The sequence below is a fragment of the Onychomys torridus genome, chromosome 2 (genome assembly GCF_903995425.1).
Source record: "Onychomys torridus chromosome 2, mOncTor1.1, whole genome shotgun sequence".
Classification (NCBI taxonomy): domain Eukaryota; kingdom Metazoa; phylum Chordata; class Mammalia; order Rodentia; family Cricetidae; genus Onychomys; species Onychomys torridus.
The window spans coordinates 24,367,990-24,387,667 of record NC_050444.1 but is presented as its reverse complement, the minus strand read 5'-3'; the positions used below and the strand labels follow the sequence as shown (position 1 = coordinate 24,387,667).

The 19,678-nt window shown below is 35.8% G+C and overlaps 1 pseudogene; it reads left to right on the top strand.

Annotated features, from left to right (window-relative positions):
- The first annotated feature begins 21 nt into the window (after window positions 1-21).
- On the top strand, window positions 22-13,338 carry LOC118577497 (annotated as a pseudogene).
- Window positions 13,339-19,678: the final 6,340 nt, after the last annotated feature.

Genomic DNA, 19,678 nt, shown 5'->3' with positions numbered 1-19,678 from the left:
AAGAAGTTGAGGCTTGGCACCATGAGGAGAGCCTATGAGAGGCTATTAGTGAAAGTGCAGGCTAGTTGCAGCTTAAGACCCCAGCATTTTGGAGATGCCATTATCATTGAATGGTCACCAAGAACAGCTGTATGCGCTACAGAGGCCAGAGCTAGAAAAGTGACTCAAACCCTTTCTTTGCAGGAGTCCAGAAAATCTGGATTAGATCCCAGATAATTGGACATTGAGTTATATATACTGTTGCAATTTGGTTTTGCTTGGTTCAGATTGTGCTGGTGTCTGGCTCTTCCCTCTTGAAGAAGGTATTTAATTTTGATTTTTAAAGGAGCCAATGGATGAAAGACCTGAACTTTCCAAAGAGATTGGATATTTTAAAACAACTGAAATATTAATGTATTGAAATTTGTAAAGACTGTGTGACTTTTAAAATTATTTATGATTTTAATTTGGGATTTTGGGGATGAGTAAGAAAGGAAAGGTTGTGGCTTAATAGTGATGTAGCTGTGTGTCAAGTTGAAAAGGGTTCATTTTTACTGGCTGGTTTTGTGTGTCAACTTGACACAAGTTACAGTCATCAAAGGAAGGAGCCTTAGTGCAGGAAATGAATTGATGAGATCCAGTTGTAAGGCATTTTCTCATTTAGCAATCAATGGAGAAAGGTCCAGCCTGTAGCAAGTGGTATGATCCCTGGGCTTCTGGTCCTGGGTTCTATAAGAGGGTGGGCTGAGCAATCCATAGGAAGCAAGCATCCTTATGGAAAATAGTGTGGAGATGTCTCAAAAAATAAACAATTCTCCTATTACCTCACAATCCTGCTACTGAATATATGTAATGAATATTAAATCAGTTTTTCCATAAAATACTTGACTGTAAGATTCATCACAACATTCTTCATGATAGCCAGGGTATGAAATCAACTTAGTATCAACAGACAAAGGGATAAAGATGACAGGTGTATGAATGATGTAATATTTTTCAACTTTAAAAATGAAGACTGCCAATGAGATATGGAAGAGACTGAACTATTAAATAAATAACCCCAGCATAAAATTGCAAATTGTATGTAATCTTTACAAATGAAATATATAAAAATCAAAATAGAAACTGAGAAAAGTATACCTATTTGAATAAATGCAAAACAACTTGCTTGATGTATCCATTTCCCAATATATGTCTATTTCAAAACTTTCTTTTTTATACCACAAATATGTTCATTTTCATAGTAGAAAAATGAAAACAGAATGTATCTGTATATGTAACCATACCTGCATAGTCTAGAGTTTCTAAATCTTGAAACTAATGTTTCATTATAAATATAATGAAGCAAAGATAGTAAATATATATCAACCTTTATCATTTACAATTCTGTGAGAGAACTCAGTTACAACTTTGGCATAGTAGCACATATGTAAAACTTGTGAGAATTGACAATATTTGCAATAGAAATTAAATGATTGTAATGGTCCTCAACCTTTAAAGTGTTCCCTCTTTAAGCAAACAGGATATCTACTTACAAGACCTATCCTGAATTAATTAGTCATCATCATTTGTTGTATTTAAATCATCAAACTCATCAGGGATGCACCAAAGTGAGAGTTATGATGACCTTCAGAAACCACAGACATACATTGAACTTTCCAATTGCCACCATACTAGATAAGGTCACTTCCAGGCTACAGAAAGAGAAACTTGATAAACTTCAGTTGAAGAAATTTACACACCTTCCAATTTAAACTTTCATGATTAAATGCTGCCCAGTCTGAAACTGTAATTTTAACGTCTCAATTCATCCATTTAATATTATATTTACAGGAAATCAAAACTATAATAATGCTTACAGCATATTTATATATATATTTATATCAGCAAAAATAATTTAAGAATCTTCTTGTAAGCTAGGCAGTGGTGGCACCTGCCTTTAATTCCAGCACTTGAGAGACAGAGGCAGGTGGATGTCTGTGAGTTCGAGGCCAGCCTGGGCTACAGAGTCAGTTCTAGAAAAGGGGCAAATCTACACAGAGAATCCCTGTCTCAAAAAGCCAAAAGAAAAAAAAAAGGATCTTCTTGCTGCAGATACTTTTAAACAAAATAACTGTTTTAATTCTTATTCTTGTTTGTTTCATAGACTCTAATAGTTTAATAAAAAAGATATTCTTTTTTTTTTTTTTACTTAAAAAAAAATTCATCTATTTTTATCCGGGCCACAGCCACCTGCCCATCTTCCCTTCCTAGTCCCTTTCCCCCATCCCTGCCTCCCACCTCCCAATCCTCTCCTCTTCCATCTCCATCCAGGAAAGGGAAAGTCTCCTGTGAGTATCAATAAAACATGGCATATCAAGTTACAGTAAGACTAAGCACCTCTCCTTGTATTAAGGCTGGGCAAGGCAACGCAGTATGAGAAGTAGGGTCTCCAAAGCCAATTCTGGTAACAGTAGATGGCCAGTACAGGCTATGTACCCAGTATTGCTAGAGTCTTCCTTGTAGACTCCTGGGAAAGTCCCCTGCTCTAGGCTTCCAACGGAAGAGTCGAGACAGTTCCTGTTCCAGCTGCTTGGAGTCCCATAAAAGGACCAAGCTATACAACTGATCATATATGCAGAGTGCCTAGGTCAGTCACTTACAGGCTCCCTGGTTGTTTGCTCAGTCTTTGCCAGCCCCTATGAACCCAAGTTAGTTGCTTATGTGAGCCTTCCTGTGGTATCCTTAACCCTTTTGGCTTCTACACTCCTTTTTCCTGTTCCCCGCAGGATTCCTAAACTCTGAATAATGCTTGGCTCTTGGTCTCTGCATTTGTTTCCATCAGTTGTTGGATGATGACACTCTGATGACAATTGGGCCAGGCACCAATTCTGGTAACAGTAGATGGCCAGTACAGGTTATGTACCCAGTATTGCTAGGGTCTTCCTTGTAGACACCTGGGGAAGTCCCCAAAACACTTTATGTCCCACTACAGAGATCCTTTCTCACCCACATTCATTGATGCTTTATTCACAATGGCCAGGTAATGATAATAGTCTAGATAAGCATCAATTGTCAAAAGGATAATGAAAATTGTGGTTAACATATACTGGAATATACCATATACTGGTTAATATATAATGGAATAGTATTCACTGCAAGAAAAATAAAATTCTCAGGTAAATGGACAGTACTTAAAATAATTCTGAATGAGGTAACTCAGAACCAAATATTGAACAACTCATATTCTCACTCATTTATGGATTGTAGCTGTGAATCTTTCAGTATGTGTGCTAAAATTGGAGTGCCCATAGAAGTCAGGAAAGTATTTGATGCCATGTTGAGGTTCAAGGAGAGGGTGATAGAATGCAGATGGTATTAAGAAAAAAAGAGAGAATAATGGACAAGCAAGTGTAACATGGGAAGGATGAGGTGAGGACAGGGTTGGAAAGAGATTAAGGAAAGGAATAAGTCACAGAAAATAAAAATTTAAAAAAAAACACATGAAATTAGTCACTGAATCAAAATCTGCATATTTTATTCATTTCCATAATAAAAACATTATTTTCTTTAAATAGGTACAAAATGGATATGAAAAAATGTGAAGTGAAATATAGCCATGTTTTTATACTATGAAAGAACTGTAGGAACATAACTAAAAGTGAGGAAGTATTAGAGAATTTTAAAGTAAAATTTAAATTTTATCTCTTAATATTTAGAATATTTTTGGTTATTTTTTTATTATAGATGCTAACCTTCTGTCAGATATAAAATTTTCTATTTCTTTAGATTTTCCAATTTGGTGTACTCCAGGTTTTAAAGTATGTCCAAATGGTTCTTTGGATTTCCTTGGTATTTGTTGTTATGACACCTTTTTATTTCTAAATGTGTTAATTTGGATGTTCTCTTCCTACATTTTAGTTAGTTTGAATAAGGGTTTGTTAACTTTATTGATTTTCTCAAAGACCTCGTTCTTTCATTGATTCTTTGTGTTATTTTAGTTTCTATTTCAGTTTGATTATTTCTTGCTTTCTTTTGGATATGATTTCTACATTTTGTTCTAGAACCTTCAGGTGTGCTCTTACATTGCTAGTATAATATCTTACAGATTATTATTTTGTGTGTAGACACTTAATGCCATGAAGTTGCTGCAGCATGGAATTCATTGTGACCTTCATGCTGGCTATGTTCCATATTCATTTTCATTAAATTTTAGGAAGTCTTTAATTTCTTTCTTCTATTCTCTCTTGACCCACTTTTCATTTCTTAGTGAGTTTTTCTGTTTCCATAAGTTTGCAAGCTTCCTGTTGTTTCTGATATTCAGCTTTAATCCATGGTGAACTAATAGGATTCAGAGGGTTATTTCCATTTCCTGTGTCTGGTGGTACTTGTTTTGTGTTCTAAGTATGTGGTCAGTGTTGGGAAAAGTTCCATGAGTTGCAGAGATAATGGTACATTCTTTTTTTTTTCTGTGTATTTTTTATTAAGAAAAAAATATTTTATTCATTTTACATACCAAATATTACCCTCTTCCTTCCTCCTACCCCTCCAGCCTCACCCTCCCACCCCCCCCCCATTCCTTCCTACAAGAAGGTAAGGAGGAACAGAAAATTGTACATTCTTTTGTGCTATAGTGAATGTTCTGTGAATATCTGTTAGGTATATTAATTTATAACATCTATTAGCTCCATCATTTGTTTATTTTTTGTTTAGCTGATCTCTCTATTGACAGGATTGGGGAACTGAAGTCTCCCACAATCAGTGCATTAGGGTCAATATGTAATGTAAGTTGTAGTTGTGTTTCCTTTACAAACCTCAGGGCTCCTTATATTTGGGGCACAGATGCTAAAAATTGAAAATGCCATCTTGGTGAAATTTTACTTTAATAAATATGTAGTATACTTTCCTATCTCTTCTGATTAATTTTGGTTTTAAGTCCCTTTGGTTAGATATTAAAATGGCTGTATCAGTGCACTTCTGAAGTTCATTTGCTTGTAATGTCTTTTTCCAACTCTTTATTTACCCTGAAGTAATGTCTATCCTTGATGGTAAGGAATGTTTCCTGGATGCAGCAGGATAAATCCTGTTTTCATATCCTTTCTGTTAGTCTTAGTTTGTCTTTTTATTGGTGGAATGGAGACCATTGATATTGAGAGATAGCAACTTTTTAAAATCCCTATTAGTTTGCTGTTAGTGATGGCATTGGTAGTGATGGTGGTATGTGTTTGTGTGTGTATTTCTCTACTTTTGATTTTCCAGTCTGGCATTATTTATGGGTTGTGTTTTCATGGTTGCATCAACCTCCTTAGTTTGAAGTTTTCTTCTTGGCACCTCTGTATGACTTAACTGCTTATATTTGACTTAATCATAGAGTATTTATTTTCTCCATCTATAGCCATCAAAAATTTTGCTGAGTATAGCTGTCTGGGATGGATTTTAGAGTCTGTATCACATCTGTCTAAGCTTTTTTGCATTTCAGTCTCTGTTGAAAAATTAGGTGTTATTCTAATAGATCTGCCTTTATATCTTACTTGATTTTCTTCTTGTAGCTTTCAATATTCTTTCTTTGTTCTCTACGTTTAGTATTTTGATTATGTGCCAAGGGGAGTTTCTTTTCTATTCTGTTTGGTGTTCTATATACTTCTTGTACCTTTATAGACATATCCTTCTTTAGGCTAGGGATATTTTCTTCAATGTTTTTTTGGAAATATTTCCTGTGTCTTTGAGGTTTTTTTTCCTTTGTCTATTCCTGTTATTCTTATGTTTTATCCTTTCATAATGTTCCAGATATTTTGGATGTTAGCATTAGGACTTTTTTATGTTAGCAGTTTCTTTGACCATGATAACAATTTTTTTATTTCAAATCGTGTCTTCAATGCCTAAGATTCTTGTATTCTTGTTGTTGAAGCTTGCCTCTGTGGTTCTTGTTCAAGTTTCTGTATTTTTGTTTGCCAGATTTCCATCAGTTTGGGTTTTCTGTATTAATTCTATTTCAACTTTTATGTCTTGAGCAGTTTCATTCATTTCTTTCCACTGTTTGTGTTTTCACAGATTTGTTTAAGGTTTTTTTTTTCCTTTCCTCTTGAAGGATTTATATCCTATATCATAGACATGAAGATTATTTAAAGGATTTTTTTTGTACTTCAGCTATGTTGTAATACTCAAGGCCATCTTTGGTAGGATTGCTGAGCACTAGTGGAGACTTATTGTCCTGGGTATTATTGATATATTTTTATGCTGGTGTCTAAGCATCTGGATTTGGGAAGATCATAATTCTAGGTGTTAATATCTGGTCTTGTCTTTGTTAGTGGACATATTGTTCTCTGGTTGTGGGGATATTTTGTTTGTGATCTAACAAATAAATCTTGTCTGAAGATCAGAGTGCAGAATTAAGCCACTAGTTAGCCATAGAGAATAGGCAGTGGTGGCACACACCTTTAATCCCAGTGCCTGAGAGGCAGAGGCAGGTGGATCTCTGAGTTCAAGGCCCATGGGCTACACAAGATGGACCCAGTCTAAAAGAGAAACAGAGCCAGGCAGTGGTGGCACAGACTTTTGATTCCGGCACTTGGGATCCCATGCCTTTAATCTCAGCACTAGGAAGGTGGAGACAGGAAGTAATATGTCTAGGTAGAGAGAAGAATTTAAATCAGGAGGAGACAGACACTCACTCCCATTTAGGCCGAGGAGTTGGTGAGGTAAGAGGTGGCTGTGGCTTGTTCCTTTGTCTCTCTGATCTTTCAACAGTTACCTAAATATTTGGCTCCTGGTTTTTACTAGGAACAATTAGAATTCATGGTACACTTGGTTTCTTTTTTTTTTTCTTTATTATTATGTGTTTTAAATTTTATACATCAGCCATGGGTTCCCCTGTCCTCCCCCCTCCCGCACCCACCCCCATGTACCCCAGCCTCTCCCCTCCATTCCCATGTTCTCCAGGATCAAGGCACCCCTGGGGATTCATTTAAACCTGGTGGATTCAGTACAGGCAGGTCCTGTCACCTCCTTCCAGACTGAGCAAAGTGTCCCTGTGTAAGCCCAAGGTTTCAAACAGCCAGCTCATGCACTAAGGACAGATCCTGGTCCCACAGACTGGGTGCCTCCTAAGCAGATCAATTTATTCAATTGTCTCACTTATCCAGAGGGCCTGATCCAGCTGGGGGCTCCACAGCCTTTGGTTCATAATTCCTGTGCTTCCATTTGTTTGGCTATTTATCCCTGTGTTTTTTGCAATCTTGGATTCAACAATTCATGCTCTTGTAGACCCTCCTCTTTCTTGACTGTTGGACACCTGGAGCTCCATCTGGGGCCTGACTGAGGATCTCTACATCCACTTCCATCAGTTATTGAATGAGAGTTCCAGCATAACCGTTAGGGTGTTTAGCCATCTGATCACCCAACTAGGTCAGATCAGGCTTTCTCTCGAACATTGCCAGCAGTCTATAGAGGATGTATCATTGTGGATTTTGGGGGACCTCTCAAGCACTCTGCCTATTCCTGTTCTCATGTGGTCTTCATTTATCATGGTCTGTTATTCCTCCTTCTCCCTTTCTGTTCTTGATCCAGCTGGGATCTCATTCTCCCCTAAGCTTTCTTTACCTCAAATCTTGCCCTTCAATGCAAGAAATGGAAGAGAGGATCTCTGGTGTTGAAGATACAGTAGAAGAAATAGATTCATCAGTCAAAGAAAACACTAAAACCAACAAAGTCATGACCCAAAATGTCCAAGAAATTTGGGACACAATGAAAAGACCAAACCTACAAATAATAGGGATAGAGGAAGGAGAAGAATACCAACTCAAAGGCACAGAAAATATATTTAACAAGATCATAGAAGAAAACTTTCCCACCTTAAAGAAGGAAATGCCTATGAAGATACAAGAAGCCTATAGAACACCAAAAAGACTAGACCCCCCAAAAAAGTCCCCTCGCCACATAATAATTAAACAACTAAACATACAGAATAAAGAAAGAATATTAAGGGCAGCAAAGGAAAAAGGCCAAGTGACTTATAAAGGCAAACCCATCAGAATAGCACCCAATTTCTTGATGGAGACTTTGAAAGCCAGAAAGACCTGGACAGATATAATGTAGACACTAAGAGACCATGGATGGCAGCCTAGACTAATATACCCAGCAAAACTTTCAATCATTATAGATGGAGTGAACAAGACATTCCAAGACAAAACCAGATTTAAACAATACTTATCCACAAATCCAGCCCTACAGAAAGCACTAGAAGGAAAATTCCAACCTAAGGAAGGCAGATATACCCATGAAAACACAGGCAATAGATAACACCACAGCAGTAAACCCCAAAGAAGAGAAGTACACACACACTACCACCAAAAAATAAAAATAACAACAGGAACGAACAATCACTGGTCATTAATATCCCTTAATATCAATGGACTTAATTCACCTATAAAAAGACACAGACTATCAGAATGGATATGAAGACAGGACCCACCTTTCTGCTGCATACAAGAAACATACCTCAAATTCAAAGACATACACCTCCTAAGAATAAAAGGCTATGAAAAGACTTTCCAATCAAATGGTCTTAAGAAGCAAGCTGGTGTAGCCATCCTAATATCCAGATAAACAGACTTCAAACTAAAATCAATCAAAAGAGATGATGAAGGACATTACATACTCATTGCAGGAAAGATCTACCAAGATGAAGTCTCAATTCTGAACATTTATGCCCCAAATACAAGGGCACCCACATATGTAAAAGAAACATTATTAAAGCTTAAATCACATTAATAGTGGGAGAATTCAACACCCCACTTTCACCTCTGGACAGATCGGCCAAATTGAAACTTAACAGAGACATAATGGAATTAACTGATGTTATGGCTCAAATCGACTTAATTGATATCTACAGAACATTCCACCCAAACAAAAAAGAATATACCTTCTTCTCAGCACCCCATGGAACCTTCTCTAAATTCGACCACATACTTGGCCACAAAGCAAATATCAACAGATACAAAACAATTGGGATAACCTCCTGTGTTCTATCAGACCACCATGGTTTAAAGTTAGATTTCAACAACAACAACAACAACAAAAAACTACAGAAATCCTACAATCTCATGGAAACTGAATATTGCTCAACTGAATCAACTGAATGGGTTAAGGAAGAAATAAAGAAAGAAATTAAAGATTTCCTAGAGATCAATGAATATGAATATACCACATATGCAAACTTATGGGATACTTTGAAAGCAGTTCTAAAAGGTAAATTCATAGCATTGAATACCCACATAAAGAAACTGGAGAAATCTCACGCTAGTGACTAGACAGCACACCTGAAAGCCCTTGAACAGGAAGAAGCAAAGTGTCCCAGGAGGAACAGATGCCAGGAAATTATCAAATTGAGAGCTGAAATCAATAAAATAGAAATAAATAGAACAATACAAAGGATTAATGAAACAAAGAGTTGGTTCTTTGAGAAGATCAACAAGATAGATAAGCCCTTATCCAAACTAGCCAAAAGACAGAAAGAGAGCATCCAAATTCACAAAATCAGAAATGAAAAGGGGGACATAACAACAGACAATGAGGAAATCCAGAGAATCAGCAGGTCATGCTTCAGAAACCTCTACTCCACAAAACTGGAAAGTCTAAAAGAAATGGATAATTTTCTGGATAGGTACCACATACCTAAGTTAAATCAAGACCAGATAAACCATTTAAATATTCCAATAACCCCTAAGAAAATAGAATCCATCATTAAAAGTCTCCCAACAAAAAAAAGCCCTGGACCTGATGGTTTCACTGCAGAATTCTACCAGATCTTCAAAGAAGACTCAATACCAATAGTCTTTAAATTGTTCCACACTATAGAAGCAGAAAGTATATAACTAAACTCGTTCTATGAGGCTACAATTACCCTGATTCCTAAACCAAACAAAGCTGCAACAAAGAAAGAGAACTACAGACCGATCTCCCTCGTGAACATTGATGCAAAAATACTCAATAAAATTCTGGCAAACAGACTCCAAGAACACATGAAAACAATTATCCACCATGATCAAGTAGGCTTCATCCCAGCGATGCAAGGGTGGTTCAACATACAAAAGTCCACCAATGTAATACACCATATAAACAAACTCAAAGAAAAAACCACATGATCATCTCACTAGATGCAGAAAAGGCATTTGATAAAATCCATCACCCCTTCATGATAAAGGTCTTGGAGCAATCAGGAATACAGGGAACATACCTAAACATAATAAAGGCAATCTACAGCAAGCCAACAGCCAACATCAAATTAAATGGAGAGAAAATCAAAGCAATACCACTAAAATCAGGAATAAGGCAAGGCTGTCCCCTCTTCCCCTACTGATTCAATATAGTACTTGAAGTTCTAGCCAGAGCTATAAGATAACATAAAGAGATTAAGGGGATCCAAATTTGAAAGGAAGAAGTCAAGCTCTCCCTATTTGCAGATGACATGATAGTATACATGAGTGACCCCAAAAATTCAACAAAGGAACTGATACAGCTAATAAAAACCTTCAGCAACATTGCAGGATACAAGATCAACTCAAAAAAATCAGTAGCCCTCCTATATACAGTAGACAAACAGGCTGAGAAGGAAATCAGAGATACATCACCCTTTACAATAGCCACAAATGATATAAAATACCTTGGGGTAACTCTAACTGAGCATGTGAATGACCTATATGACAAGAACTTTAAGTCCCTGAAAAAAGAAATTGAAGAAGATGTCAGAAAATGGAAAGATCTCCCATGCTCACGGATAGGCAGTATTAACATAGTAAAAATGGCAATCTTACCAAAAGCAATCTACAGATTCAACGCAATCCCCATCAAATTACCAACAAAATTCTAAACAGACCTGGAAAGAATAATACTCAACTTCATATGGAAAAACAAAAAACCCAGGATATTCAAAAGAATCCTGTACAATAAAACAACCTCTGGAGGCATTACACTTGGTTTCTATTTTATCTTGGTTTTTTTAGTCTTGTGGTTGTGTTTTGCCTGATAGGAAATTCTTCTGAGGTACTGATAGATGTGCCCAATGTGGTAGGGGATCCAATATAAAATGTGTTTCTGGGTATTGACTTCTTACCTTTAGGCTGGGGGTATGGATAAAGGTGTCCTCAGGAGGGATGAAGGATGTTTTCCACCATGATATGCATAGTTAGTCCCCTGGGGATGGGGGCAGAATGTGAGGGGGGGCCACAACAGAAAGTCTCCATGAAAGTGGGGATGAGACTGGGGATTTGGATTTGAAGGATCAGATGGAGAGGTGAATATCTACCATTAGCCTTCCTGCTTCCCTGGCCCAAGTGGCCTGTGGGTTTAAAAGGAGTGTCAGCTGGATTTGGGGGCTGGAACAAAGCAAGTAGTAGGGGGAAGAAAGTTTGTAGGGAAGATCTCTGTGGCCCACTCAGATGAGTGCTAGGGTCCAGGGAGGCTGCAGTAGCTGGTCTGCTGCAGATCTGGGATTGAGACTGGGTACTGAACTTGCCAGCGTTCAGGGAGCCCAGAATATCTAAAAGCCACCAACTGATTCCCTGATCAGAGTCCAATATGTACAAAATATTTAAAGAATTAATAAAATACAAGACTTGCAAAAATGAATTATCAATGCATTTTTGCTTGTATATTTTCTCCTCTTTCATATGAAGAAATTTCAATACCATTTGCTAAATGAAGACATTGATTTTGGATGTGTTTTGACTCAATCATTATGTCTAGGTATTGCCATTATCCTTTATCCTGGTTTGATAATTTCAAGAGTTGATCTAGGAAATCACTGATGTCCTATGTTTCCAACCTAGTTCCATTCAGACCACTCTTTAAAGAAACCCCTAATTATATATAAGAATTCAGTGGTGCTAAATAAATTACATGATTATATTGCTTAAGAATGCATTTATATTATAATAATTTTTTTATTCATTGTGTTATCTCATGCAAAATTTTGTAACTATGATAGTTGGATGGTAGGTGACAAGTTCAATAGGTTTTAAGATTAACGTTATTCCCATACTTTAGAACTTTCTGTGGCAAACTTTTTAGTGCAGTAAGAAATAAAGCACAAAACATCTCATTTATGCTCCTTGGTGATAAAATAAATAGCTTTGAAACAAAAGGGCTATAGCTATTTTAGAGTTTAATAAAAGTCACAGTGCCTACATCTTTGATCATTTGCAAGGATACTATTTGCCCTGTTTTTCAGCCTTGTAACTGAAAAGAGAAAAAAAATGGGTTATGATACTAAAACTTTCATAATTTATTAAAAATATAAAACCAAATGTGTAGTAGTGAATACTTTGAACAATGTCAAGTAGATAAACATATGCCATTATTTATAAAATATTGCAATAAAATTCTGGAATTGAGGAAAGATTTATTTTACAATCAAAAAAGAATAAATTATATTAAAACAACATGCAGACAAAAGGTAAGAAATGATACAGTTAACAATCCCGTGTAGAACCTTTTAAACAACAGCCAGCTCCCATGTTTGTCATTAAGAATGTGCACTTGTTGAGAAGTTCTGTTCCATACATTGGAATGACATATAGTGAAAAGTTTTAAAGAGTCAATCAAGGTGTGGTCTTTGTGAGTTCTTCCATAATAGATGTAATGATCTTATTCAATAAGGAACACAGATACAAATGCAGAGTTACACGCCCAAGAGGTCAGAGCAGTAGCTAAGAGCTGATACCAAAAACCCTTTCTTATCCTTCACTGCCTCTGCCATCCTTCCCCTCAGAAAGTACTTCCTGTGTATGTCTTTTTTATTGACTTTTTGTTCTGCCTTATCATTGGTTGAACACCCAATCACATGACCGCCTCATCACTGCCTGTCTATACAGACCTCTAGGTCTCTGTGCTTGGTATTGGGATTAAAGGTGTATGTCTCCATGCTGGCTATATCCTTGAACACACAAAGATCTTCCTGTCATGTGATTGGGATTAAAGGCGTGTGCCACCACCGCCCTGATTCTTGTATGACTTGCTATTAGCTCTGACCTCCAGGCAACTTTATTTATTAACATACAAATAAAATCACATTTCAGTTCAAATATAATATCAGCATACACCACAGGCCTACTTTGGCCAGAGCTAGGAAGTTCAAATGGTGATGATGCTGCCCATCAACCTCATCTTCAAATACTTGCAAAATAATTCTGGGATTTGGGTGCTGCTATATTGCAAGCGACTATGCAGATAGAGAGTTAATGGCTTTGATGAGAATATGGACCTCATATTAGATGACACTTAAGAGATTAAGTCTAAAACAGTCAAGAAAACAACTGAGGAGGATCACACTAAAAAGGTGATAATATTGCTCTGCTCCAAACTATTTCCAATAAGAAATGGTGAAGGACAGGGTAAGTCAAGAAGACAGCCTACTGTTTTTAAAGGTAACACAGTCTGAAACATTTATCCTTATTTTTTTGTGGCCCTTATGCTATCATCAGGTGACAATAAATGTGAGATTGTTTTTATTACAAAAAAAGAATGAATCAAATAAGTAAAATTTTGGGAGAAAATTATGAGAGCAATTGAAATCCTTAATTTTGTATTGTCAGATATAAAGAGAATTTTAGACAAAGTGAGAGATTTTTATATGAAAACAGAATAAACTAATCTATCAGAAAATTTTCTACTTATAAAGGAAGCAAGAAGAAAACAGGAAGCAAACAATATGAAAATGCAACTGTTATGGTTAATATTAGTTGTCAATAGGATGTAGCATTATCCAGGAAAAATGTCTCTGGGCATGCCTGTGAGGCAGTTGACCTAATTTTGTTTAGGTTAATAAAACTGATGACACCATTTCCTGAGCTTATTGTCTTTTAGACTGAATACAAAAGTAGGAAAGCATTGGAGCACAATCATTCCCTTTCTGTTTATAGATACATTGTGAGCTCTGCATCCAACTCAATGATGGTATGACTTCCCAACCACGGTGGATTCTCTCCTCCTCTCAGGACCTCACAGGAGTTGCAGATAGTTAATATAAAGTGAGGAAGATGGGACTTCATCCACAAGAAAATTCTGTCAATTTAGCCAGTTGGTAAAAAAGAAATGATGCAGCTAATGGGGAGATACAGTGCCATTGAAAATCTTACAATTGCCCGGCGGTGGTGGTGCACGCCTGTAATCCCAGCACTCAGGAGGCAGAGCCAGGTGGATCTCTATGACTTCAAGGCCAGCCTGGTCTACAGAGTGAGTTCCAGGAAAAGACGAAAAGCTACACAGAGAAACCCTGTCTCGAAAAACCAAAACAAAAAACAAACAAAAATCACGAAAATCTTAAAATTTCACATTTTCTTATAAAGACCATACATTAAAGTGCTAAAACAAGAAAACCAATGCTACCAACTTTCTTTTGTTTATTTATTGTTAATTAATTGTTTTAGGGGGTGGTCAGGACAAGTTTTCTCTGTGTAGCCCTTGCTGTCAGAGAACTTTTTCTCTGTAGACCAGTCTGGCCATGAACTCAGAGATTACCTGCCTCTGTGATGAGAACAAAGGTGTGTGCCACCTTTAATGCTCAGCTCTGCTAGATTCTTTTTAGAATAGGAATTTGATCAATAATATCTGATGCAAAATATTTCAGTTTTCATTCATGCTTGAGTACATGATGGCATTTTTTGTACACTTTTGGCAAACTCCTTATTTAACCTTAACATTTGTCTAACCTTGGTTTGAATAGTAGAATAGTTACTTTCAGGAAAAAAAAATAGCTCTACAGTGTCTTTGTTTATGATTTCATTTTTTAATTTAATTAAAATAGAATTATATAATTTCTCCCTCCCTATAAAGCCTCCTATGTCTCCTCATTTCCTCTCAAATTTATGGCTTCCTTAAGTATTACTGTTTTGTAAAAGTGCGGGTCAACCTGTGAATATTGCATGCTATTGCTGTCAAGAGATATATAATATCCAATTCCTCCCCTGAGCTAAGGGAATCCTGTGGAAGAGATGGTAGAAAAAATGTAAGAGCCAGAGGGGACAGGGGACATCAGGAAACCAGGGATCTCTAAATCAATGGAGCACAGCTTGAACGAACTCACAGAGACTGAAGCAGCATGCACACGGCCTGCACAGTCTGCACCAGGTCCTCTGTGTAGGTATTATAGCATTCTGTTCAGTATTTTTGTAGGACTCTTAATTGAGTGATATGGAGGGTCTCTAATTCAAGTGCCTATTCTTGGGGCTCTCTTCCCTGTGTTGTTTTGTCCTGTCCAATTTCCATATGATGGTTTTTGTTTTATCTTATTGTATTTTATTTTGTTATGTTTTGCTGTTATCTCTGAGCAGACTGTTCTTTTCTAATGAGGGACATAAAGAGAGTAGGTCTATATGGGAGGGGAGGTGAGGAGGAACTTGGAGGAGTAGAAGGAGGGGAGATGTAATTAGGATATATTGTATTAGAAAAAATATATTTTCAATAAAAGACAGGACAAAATAAAACATTTTTTCCTCAGTCAACAAAAAACCTATAATATGTCCCTCTCTCAGTAGTCAGTCACCAGTAACTCTGCCTAGATGTGAGTGCCCAGGAGATTACCCTCCTACACATTAGTATATCTATGTGTGTTATCATAATTTGTTTCTGGCTTAAGGAGACATATTGTACCATATGCATAGTTTCTCTATCATTTACAGGGGACACAATCTTGAAGGGCATTTTCTGGTTCTATGGCTCTTACAATCTTTGCACTTCCTCTTCTTTGATGCTCCAAGTCTCCGGTGTGGACGTCTTGTAGTATGTGGATTTGGGGATGGGTGCCTCATAATCAATTGTTTTCTTCCTCCTGAGTAGATTTAGCTGTAGCTTTCTGGGATGATTTCTGTCTGTTACAAAGAGAAGATTTCTTGATGAGGGATGAGAACAACACTAGTCTATAGGTATAAAGAAAAGTCTTTAGAATGAAAATAGAAATACACTTTTCCTCCCATGGAAAGTAGTAAGAATAGATTCTCCTCTGAGGTCCAAGACTTTATAAGCTCTGGTAGCTGGCCATATTTGCAGTCCCAGATATGAATTCCCCCATGCTGAAAATTTGTTAAATCTGATTAGACAGTTCTTGGTTATTGTTAAAATAGAAGTGCCACTATTATGCCTTTAGGGATATCTTGCAAAGATGGCCATTGTAGTAGTTCATAGTTTTTACAGCTGAGTAGGAGAACTGATTGCTTTCTTCCCATGGCAGATTGCATAGCAAGTTCTATGAAAGCTTGTCCCTCAGGGAAGAGGCAGTAGGTCAGATCCTGCTGGAATCCTCCAAATCCTGTGTTCAAAGTTCATGTTGTCTTCAGCAATAGGAACAAACCTTCAATTTACTGGTGGCAAATAAGGGAAATGGTAATAGTCTATATTTTGAGGGGAGCATCTTAGACTCCCCTCTCCATGCTATTTAATGACTCACCATACAATGACCATTTATTTTATGAGTGTTCTGTCGGTCAAAAATCAAAGTTAATAGTAACTAGCTGTATTCTTTTGGCTCACAGAAGCTTTAAGTTAAAGGGAATTCAGATACCATGGTGTCTTCAGAAGCCTGTGATCCCTTCTAAGTTTCTATGATCCCTGGAATAATGTCTTCCCCTTCTACTAAATACTAGTGACTGCTTTAAAAAGCTCATCTGATTAATTTAAGCACACTGAGAATATTATTCCTCCTTATTAAATAAAGTTGTAGGTTATGTAACCTTCTCTTGACAGCTATGATATGTGATATTCACAGTTTGAACCACACTAAAAGAAAGATAAACAAATAGGTTGTACACCCAATGAATTTGGCATGAGTCTAAGCATCCTAACTACCAGGTATCACCCAATACGTATTTTATTAATTAGACCTGAAACAAGCTTTTTTTGGTGGATAAAAAAACATTTTTCAATTTCAAAATTAAAAAGGTCAAGAAAATGTTTCTTGTAAATGACATGGTTGACTAAGATCTGGAGTTGTACACTGTAGTAAACATTTAGCCCATTTATGTTTTATTACGTTTACAGTGTATGAACAAGAATTTTTAAAGGTAAAAATAAAACTGTGGTTTCCAATTTTCTTCTCTTCCATTAAAAAAAAATTAAAGTTCATCAGACCTTTTCTATACTTTATAGTTGGCTTAATCTTGAAATTCATTTAGACACAGTGCTGCAATTTCAGAGTTAACAGATTTGATTCATAATAAGCTAGTTAGCTGGTTACAATACCTTTGTCTGTGTGTACATTTGTACACAATTGTAGGCTCAAAATACTACCTCTGATGTTGTGTGTAATTTTTAATCCTTCAGCTGCCCTTCTATGGGTCATGTTTCCAATACTTTGATCCAGCTTTATGATACCTTACAGCAGTCATTTTATTACAGTTCTGTAAAACATTATTTTCAACTCAAATTGAAAGAACAAATAAACTTAAGAGTATTGTGGATGCTTTGGGTGTTGTTAAGGCAGGCTGGCTTTCAAATGTGACACCATTTCACTCAATTGCAGTTTCTCCTACTAGCCTAGATCCCTTTTTTGTTTGGCTGCTTTTTTGTCTTTTCTTGTTTTCATTACAAAAACCTTTACAAATGGTAGGAATTTGTGGGATAAAGGAAGGAAAATGAATGAACAAAACTGAAAATAATATACTCTCTTTCTAATGCTCTACCGTAAAATTTTCTTTAAGAATGTGATTGTTTATTTAAGTCAATCATTATGTTTGAAAAATAATTTATGAAAATATAACTCATGAAAGAAAACAATATTTGTGAGACAAAAATGAATGGAAGAGGCAAAATGTCAACAAATAAGGTAAAAATGTTTATGTAAAAAATCTAAAAAGATCTGTGATTCAAAGACAAAAATATGCATGTTATTGCTGATGGGAAAGCTTAAATGGTATAGACTATATGTTATTATAACCAGTGTGCTTTCCAGACCGCAAATGGAAATGAGAAAATCCCAGAAGCTTTTGACTAAAATAATCTTTAGTATAATATAGTCTTAAGTTAATTTTAATGGGCTCTAAAGACATCTAAAGTTTCCTAGCTATTTCATTATATCTGAGTTATTGTTGGAGAAATAAAGTACATATATATATATATATATATATATATATATATATATATATATATATATATATATATATATATATTCTCTAATGTTCATTTTAAAAGAATATAATAATTTGGTAATGCTTATTTTCCTAATTTAGAAGAAAATTACATAATTACCTCAGCAATCTCAACAATAATCATTGGCTAACTGGTCCCACTAGCTTAGTGATTTACATAGGGCTGACAGAAATCCATTACTGAAAACAAATAATTGCACTGACTGAGAAAGCAAAGTATGAGTTCCTCTTTATTGGAAAGACCTTAACAAGATCTTTGAAACTGCAAAATGAAGATGTGGTAGGCTGATAGGTTTTAGGAAATATGCTTAAATACAGTTTGGGATTTCTAGTGTCCTAAATTATATACCTACTACTTTTCACGTTGAATTTTTCTCTGTTAATTTCTCACTCTTCTTTGTAAAATGTTCTTAAGCTCCTGTAAGATGAGAGAAGAACCAATTGCAGAATACCTCACATTCTAACAGACTCTATGTAGTGGAATCAAAGACAAGTACCTGAGTGTTATCAACATAAACAAAGTGCCTTTCATCTGAAATAAATTTCCTGGAGAAAATAATGGGTACCAACTCAAAGGAATCTGCCTCTGTAATTAGAAAGTGTGGTTTTCATTCCAGCATCGTTTGCCATTTTGGATGACTAGGAGTAAAGGAAATGATATTTTAAGGTCAGTCTTTGAAAATGCTAACCATAATTATTTCGTTTCCGAATATATTCACTTTTGAAAAGTACATAGCACATTTAATTAGATTTAAACTATCTTTTTTAAACCATTACTACTTGAATGCAATAGAAATTATAGCAATTTAGATAGCATTTTCAACCTCTTAAAATGAAGTAATACATTTCTCTTCATTATACTTAGCCAATATCTTCAGTTAATTTTGCATTTTTTCCTTAGGCCTCATTTCTGCTCTTGGTTCCAGTATTTTTCTCCTTATACATGCTTTAAAATAATTCTACAAATTCAAAAGAATTGGAAATAGAATCTATTCAAACTGTTCATCTTGTCTGAAAAATTATCTCTATATAACTCTTCTCAGCAATCCCCATGCACTTAATTACACTAAGATGTTTAGAGAAATCTTACAAAATAAAAATCGTACTCTTTTATAAATGCTCAAATCTTAACAAATTATTAGTCAGTTTGAAAAGTATATATTCCTATATTTAAGTCACCAAATTGAAGCTGGATATTGAATAACAGTAACAAGAATACATAGTTAGAAAGCATATGTAAAATAAAATCTACTGACACTTAGAATTCTATAAATCTAGAACTTGCAAAAAGAATTAATATACAAGCCATTGTGCTTGTACATCCAACAACCAAATGAGTTCAAGGAAGTTCTCTGGCCTTGTATTTTACTGCAAAACATTACACAGAGTTTTCTAGCTGAAGAACATGAAACCCTGAGGCTACATGAAGAAATTCTGCAGGATTTTTAGGCACTCCATATTTTTAAAGCAATCAGTACCCATATCATTAACTTTTGTATGAACCCTTTCTATAATTGATCTGCCTGTTATTGTGTCTTTGAGGCATACTGTGAAATCATCTTTTCTATTTGTTTTTCTCTGCTTCC